Here is a 7967-nt window from a genome sequence, read left to right as displayed (position 1 = left end):
AGGTCCGCACAGTTGGACACAGACACAGAAAAGAAGTGGGAGCTCGTTGAGGAGCAGACTGGAGAGTGTGGGCACCAAGTCACTGAAGGCCTTTTATGTGCCTTACTAAGCAGTTATTCCTTAAGACAGTTCTTTCTTTCTTTTCTTTTCTTTTTCTTTTTTTGGTCTGTGTTGGGTCTTCATTGCTGCATGCGGGGGCTACTCCTCGTTGAGCTTCACGGGCTTCTCTTTGCGGTAGCTTCTCTTGTTGAGGAGCACAGGATCCAGTGCGTGGGCTTCAGTAGTTCTGGCATGAGGGTTCAGCAGTTGCGGCTCACAGGCTCTAGAGTGCAGGCTCAGTAGCTGTGGCACACGGGCCTAGTTGCTCCATGGCATGAGGGATCTTCCCGGACCAGGGCTCGAACCCGTTTCCCCTGCATTGGCAGGCGGATTCCTAACCACTGTGCCACCAGGGAAGTCCAAGACAGTTATTTCTAAACCACCTTCTGTGGCACCTTGGGGTCTGCAGAGATGTTTCTAAGGAATGGGATGTAAAAGGAGGTGGAGCTTGTAACACTGGTCATCCCAGTTACACTCTCTTCCACATTTGCCAATAATCCCAAGCCCCAGATAGTTCCCATTCAAAGTCACTTTTTCCTGTTTCAGATATGGTGGTAAAATATTTGCGGGGTGGGGCGGGGAAGAAGGATGTCTTTCCATCTCCCCGGAGTTATCTCCATGGCATCTCTTGCCCCTTCTAACTTCTGTATAAGCTGCTCTGAGTACCATTCTCTATAAGGGTCCTGATCCCTTGGCCGCACATCACTGTATTGTTGAAAGTCTGTCATGCCACACTGCCCTTCTTGACATCCCTTTTTCTACTTTGTAACACAATCACAGAGGCTATATGAGATCCACTTTTCCTGAAAAGATGGGGTAAAGGGAATTCCAAGGTAGTGCTCTTACAGTTTGCCTGGAGTACTGGAGTCCTCTTTGATCACTTTTGCCCTTCTTTCATCCATTCTTTAGAGCAAAATTACATTTCTCAAAATGAATATCATATCATGTCACTTTCCTAATAAAAACCTTTCCATGACTTTCTGTTACACTTAGCACAAGGTCTACGTTCATTTACTGTCATATAGCAATCTCTCATCCCTTAAAGCTCACGGCAGCTTTCCTGCCTACCCTGTTCAAAGTAAATCACCACATGGTCTGATTCATCTCAGCTTTTGTTTGTTTTCTTGTTGAGACTTATCATTCGAAATTATTTTGTTTCCATTTCCTTTAGGTTTAACCTCACACCTCCAGACGATATAAGTACCACGATATTTTCTTTGCTATTGTAGCCTTAGACCCTCTCATCACTATAGCATAGAATAGGTGCTTAATAAATATTAGTTCAAGGAATGAATGGAGAAATTCACAACAAAGTCTTTGAAGGAGGTACTTGTATTCATTAGCTACTCCTACTGTCATGCTGTGTAACAAATGATCCCCAAACTCAATGGTATAAAGCAAGCATTCATTCACATAATCTGTAAGTTGGCAGGTGCAGCTCAGCTCCATGCTGCAGTGGCAGGGGCTCCACTTACACTGAGCCTCCTTAGATCAGGGGCTCCTGGGGCATATCCAAGATTGTGACAGAGGCCTCTGACATAAAACCCATCGCAGAGGCACTTGGCAAATTATGGTTATATCATGTCAAAGAAATGAGTCACACCACACAACCAAAAGTCAAGGGGTGAAGAATCACAGCTCACCTATTCTCCAACATAATTTCAAAGCTAGGATAAAAGTCCATGTTATTCTCATTTTGAAACCCCATTCTTTTTACTATATTACACTTTGTTTTGATTGGAGCAATGTTTTGAGGTAACATTGCCTTCACCATTCTGATAACTATTATTATTATTATCATTATCATTGTCATATTCATTAAACCCAAGAAGTTGATAATAATGTCTTCTACTAAAATTATGCATTACTGTTGATATGGAAGTTCCACTTGATCTAGTAAAATAAGAAAAATAAAACAAAAGGTTTAAACCAGAGGTAAAGAAAAATCTTTCAAATCAGTCAGAGAGAAAAGACACATAAGCGCAGAAGAACAAAGATAAAAATGACAGGATACTTTCTGTTGAAAACGTTGCAACCCAGAAAACAATGGAACAGCATTTAAAGTACTGAAAGATGATGAAGAAACAAAATCGCCAATCTGGAATTCTATGCACAGAAGGAAAAAATACCCAACAACTGAATAATTGAAGGTGAAAAAAGGACTTGTTAAGCCATAAAAAAAAAACGGAACAAATTTTAACCAGTAGACTTACCAGACATGTTAAGGAAGTCCTTCAGGCAGAAGGAAAACAGTACCAGATGGAAATCTGGATGTGCACAAAGGACTAAAGAGCTAGGGAAACGGTAAATGTGTGTGTAGATATAAAATACGTACTTTTAGATCTCTTTAAAGAGTAATTGTTTAAAGCAAAAATAATAACGATATATTTTGAGGTTATTTTAAACATATGTAGAAGAAAATACATGACAACAGAAGCCAGACTTGGTGGGAATTAGTGGAAGCGTCCTGATATAAGGTCCCTTTACTGTTGATGTGGTGGAAAAATATTACATAAATTAAGCAAGAAGACACGCCCCATCAGAGATTCAGATATATTATCAATATAAAAATTTTAATAACAGTATGGCAATGATACAATATTAAATTAAATTACTGGAATGAAAGTAGAAAGAAATAGATCAAAGTACCTACAAGAATTTAGTGTATAATAAATAGTTCATTCTAAGTTAGTGGGGAAAGAATGCATTATCCAACAAATATGTTTATAACTAGATAATAATTTTGGAATAAAATGATATTTCTGCTTCTTTTCTAAAGTTGTTATTCCAAATAAGGAGTAATGATTAAACATTAAAAAATTAAATCATGTATGGGGTAAAGAAAAATATGGACAAGACTTATATGATTGTATTATGGGCAATATCTTACTGAAGCATCCCACTAAAGAAAGAATCTGTAAAGAGAAATATTTTTAATGTAATTTTTTTAAATGAACAAACTTGAAAGACCAATTTTAAGCTGAGAATTGTTTGAGTCATGAATGTCTGACAGTTAAATTCTTAATATGTTGATTCCTTAGAAAATAATGAGCAAGAGAAACATACCATTGGAAAAATAGGCAAATAATAATTTGCATACACATGTACACACACACACACACACACACACACACACACACACACACACACACATATACAGATCATCCTAACTTATTATGGGGTTACATCCCAATAAACCCATTGTAAATTGAAAATACTGTAAGTCAAAAATGCATTTAATCCCTAAATTGGAAACAATGCAAACATCCATGACAGGCGAATGGGTAAATAAATGAAGATGTATCCATACAATGGAGACTTACTCAGCAATTAAAAAAAACTACTGATACATGCAACATGAGTGAGCTCTTTACAAAGCACTACTGCTGTTCAAATGTTATTTATTACCCTCATTTTATTTAAATGGATAAGCAAGAAACCATTCTAAGCAGATGGATCATTTTAACACGTATTCATGAGTTATGTCTTATTTCCTGTCATGAAATTTCTTAATCACATACACAATTGTGTGATCAATTCAAAATGTTGTTGACATTGTTTCTAATCACTAGTCTTAATGTGCAAATTATTTATTCAGTATATCATTATGGTGTAGCCCCATTTCTTATGTCTTCAAATGAGCACAGTTCCTTTAAAAGTAAATATCACCTCAGCCCTGCAAGTGGTTTGACCTTTTATGCCATTGTCTATAATTCATTCATTCAACAAATATTTTTTGAGTAATAACTGTGTGCCAGATTGTTCTAGGTGCCCAGAATATAGTAGTGACCAACTCAAAGACCCCATTCCTCAGAAAGCTGTCATTACAGTAGGGGGACTGAGTTAACAATAACTGTAATGAACAAATAGTTTAGTATAGTAGTTGGTGACGTGTTATAAGAAAATACAATGGAGCAGGGTAAGGGAGATTCCAGGGGGATGGGTAGTTCTCACTGAGAAGGTGACAGTTGACACTTGAAGCAGGTTAGAGATTCAGCCCTGCCCTTATTGGGGGGAGAGCAGCCCAGGCCGAGAACAGCCAGTGCAAAGCCCAGAAGCTGCAGGAGGCTGTGTGACTCTGTAGCAGACTGAGCCAGGCTGCAGGTCGCTGGGAGGACCTCAGCTTCACTTCCAGTGAAATGCAGTGTTTAAGCCCAGGAGAAGCATGATGGAATTTGCTGCTTTTTAAAAAATGCATTTTAGATTTTAAAGGGATCAGAGGATCAGCTGAGGAGGCACCTGGGGAAGACCCGAGGGTAAAAGCAGAGAGAACAGTTGGGAGGTAAGTATCCAGGTGAGAGATTCTGGGGGCTTCAGCAAGACTGAAACAGTGGGGTTGGTCGGAAGCGGCTGGATTGGGGATGCATTCCGAAGGGAGAACCCACAGGAATTTCTGACAGATTGGCATGGGATGTAACAGGACACAAACATGTGCTTCTGGTTCACAGAAAACTGTTGCGAAGGAAAATATCTCATTTTTAAACTAAAAATCTTATATACATTCGTTTGCTCAAAGTGCACACTTTCTCTCGAATTGTACATAATGAAGCTACATGTGAAACAAATGAGAGCGTTGTTAACCTATTTTTCAAAATGCTACGCTGAGTCTTAGGAAGAGAGGTCTCTGCAAGGGAGTCCTGGATGCCTGGTGGGCTTGCCCGCCGTGCCCCTCTGCTTCGGAGGATGCCATGTGGCAGAAGTTGTCAATCTATTTCATTCCCGTCAACCAGAGTCGAAGTGGCATTTCATGATTTCATTAACTGAGCTCTGCTGGCTTTTGACCTTGCGATTTCCAGACTTGTGACCCCGTATTCTTTCTCCCTTGCACTCTGCCAGGCTGTCTTCAGAAGAATTTCACGTGACTGTCAAGGGAAAATTACCTCTAGTGCTTTCATCTGTCAAAATCCTGTCATCGCTGCGGGTGTGACTCAGGCTATGAGGTGAGGCTCTGATTTTATTGTCACTTTCTTTTCTTCTGCCAGTCTGAGAGCACACTCCCTCCACTTCATTGTGCACATGCCATCAGGGAAATGTGGCACATACGCAGTGTGCCACGCTGCGTATTGTCACATAATTGCTGTTATGCAGAATGTGAGCTGTTTCATCCTCTCATCAAAAAGATAACTACAGCAAAACCTTTTCAGTCCCTAAAGGTTTTATCTGACATTCTCGTAAGTGGTGGAATATTTGAAATACTTATTAAAAATAAATAACTGTTCAATGATTGATTGATTGATTGACTAATTGATTAGGGAGAAGCTCAGAAGCCTGGTCTCTTTTTCTTAGGGACTCCCAGGACGGTTAAAAAAAAAAAAAGCAACAACAACGATTGGTTCAGGGGGAAATTTAAGAATCTTCCAGCCTCCAGGGAATATAAGGTTGTCTCTTACTCGTTTGCAGTGTTTATTTTTAACACTTTGAACTTGTGCTTCATAAAGACGATGCCTCCTCTGAGCACCGCGGAAATCTTTCCTAAATACTGCAGGGAATAAATGATGTGTTAGTTATTTAATTACATGTGTTAAAAAGTTGTTTGGGTTTGGACAAATGTATAATGAAATGCATCCATCATTATAATTACCATGCAGGGTATTTTCACTGCCCTAAAAACGCTCTGCGCTCTGCCTGTTCATCTCCCCCAACACTAGCCCAGGCCACCACCTATTTTTTCACCTTCTCCAGTTTTGCCTTTTCCAGAATGTCATATAATTTGAGTCATTAATTATGTAGCCTTTACAGATGGGCTTCTTTGCTTTGTCATATGTGTTTAGGATTTGTCCCTTTCTTTCCATGGCTTGATAGCTCATTTCTTTTTTAGTGCTGAGTAATATTCTTCATTGCTCCAAGTTTTGACAATTATGAATAAATGTTTATTCTATAAAAATTTTAAATGTTTACACTATGAACATCTGTGCGCAGGTTTTTGTGTGGACATCAGTTTTCAACTGTTTTGGGTAAATACCAAGAAGTCCAGCCGCTGGGTCATGTGTTAAAGGACGTCTGGCTGTGTAAGAAACCACCAAGAAGTCCAGCCGCTGGGTCATGTGTTAAAGGACGTCTGGCTGTGTAAGAAACCACCAAACCGCCTTCCGAAGTGGCTGCACCATTTTGCGCTCCCACCGGCAATGATGAGAGTTCCTGTCGCTCCCCCATGCTTGTCAGCATTTGTGGCTGCCAGTGTTCCAGCCTGTGGCCGTTCTAAGAGGTGTGTCATGGTGTCTCATTGTTGTTTGAATTCGCATTTCCCTGATGGCATCTGATGCAGAGCACTTTTCCACGTGCATTTTTGCCATCTGCATATCGTTTTTCGTGGGTTGTCTTTTAAAAATTTTGGCCCATTTACAAATCGCATTACTTGTTTTCAATAAATAAAGTGTTCATAAATAAACTGATTTATCCAATGTGTCTTTTGCAAATATTTTCCCCCAGTCGTATCTTCTAATTCTTGATGTTGTCTTTCACAGAACAGAGTTTTTAATTTTAATTAAGTCCAGCTTATGGACTATTTCTTTCATGAATCACGTCTTCAGTGTTGTATGGCATTAACATATTTTGATCTTCCCTCCTAGACTGAAATGACCATTCAGAGATTTGTGTCTCCTTTTCGCTGCCAAGACTCACAGGTGTGGCTGGGATGTTCTATGAACATGCGCATCGTGACGTCACAGTGACAAAACACACTGGGTGTGGAAGAAACACTATACAAGACTAACAATCTCATATTCGGAAAAGATAACTTCAGCCAAAGCTTTAGATTCCCTGACTCCCTTTATACGCAGAAAGTCAAAGAAACATTGGTATCTACAGCAAAATGATTACATTCATCCAGAAAAAGAAGTCAGTGTTATGACAATGGCAACAATTACATCCTTGTAAAAAACAAAAAGTAGAAAAAAAATTGTAGACTAAAATAAAGACAATGGAAGCAAAGTTCATTATTGCCAGAATAACAAGGAAGACATTCCCTGGAGGAGAGAGTGGAGACCTTATATAATTGGGATTTTCCTAAATAATATGGTGAAACTATGCAGGGATAAACCTTCAAATTATCGTTCTCAGAGATTCTCTAGTTTCGGAGTAGAAAGATAACAAATGTGGTTTTGGTTCTGACCATTTCTTTCTACAAGGCAGATCTTGCTAGGGTTCTTTCTGGGCAGGATAAGAACAGTCATCTTTCCTTCTAAGCATTGTGCCCCTGACCCAGTGCCGTACCGGAGCTGGACTACACCAACTCCAGGTGGCCAACTAAACTCATGCTCTACAAAATCCCTTTTCAGTTCCATTACGTTGGTGGCTTAAGATCAGCCACGGTGTAGGAGCATTTACACAGCAGAAATTGGCCAACACTTAAACCAGCCCTGCCTACCAGAGTCCACTGTTAAAGATTCCCCAGCATACCATCGGCCTGATCCTGTGAATTCTGACAGCCAGGTACCACTACTCACTCAATCTTCACACAGAGACGTCATCTCCTTAGCGACGCTGCATGCACAGCGGATAAGCCACTAACCTTTCATAGGATCAGAATTATAAAATCTTTCCTACAGTATAAGCACATTCCTTCCGTAGAGTGAGCTAGTTTGCATATTCTTTTACAGTTTACAAAATATGTTAACCTTTAAAGTCTCATTTCCATTTTATTTTCACAGCATTCCCTGGTAGAGTAATTATTATTCCACCTCATGTATGAAGAAAATACGGATGAAAGAGATTGTCAGTTGCTCAGGATAACAGAGCTTGTTAATTAATTGGCTTTTGATATCTTCTTTTTTCCTGCATTGTCATTGCATAGAAGGACGGAAATATTATTCATATATGGATATTTTTGTTTTAATATGGTAACTATAATCTTAATCTTTATAACACTT

The 7967-nt window shown here is 39.4% G+C and overlaps 1 long non-coding RNA gene across 1 annotated transcript; it reads left to right on the top strand.

Annotated features, from left to right (window-relative positions):
• The first annotated feature begins 4314 nt into the window (after positions 1-4314).
• LOC132597326 (uncharacterized) lies at positions 4315-6256 on the top strand. The gene is made up of 3 exons (XR_009563868.1): positions 4315-4381; positions 4936-5039; positions 6019-6256. It is a non-coding gene; the product is annotated as an uncharacterized lncRNA (long non-coding RNA).
• The last annotated feature ends 1711 nt before the right edge of the window (positions 6257-7967 follow it).

The sequence above is a fragment of the Globicephala melas genome, chromosome 5, assembly GCF_963455315.2.
Source record: "Globicephala melas chromosome 5, mGloMel1.2, whole genome shotgun sequence".
NCBI lineage: Eukaryota > Metazoa > Chordata > Mammalia > Artiodactyla > Delphinidae > Globicephala > Globicephala melas.
The sequence above is the reverse complement of the archived record's forward strand: the minus strand, read 5'-3'. Positions and strand labels throughout refer to the sequence as shown.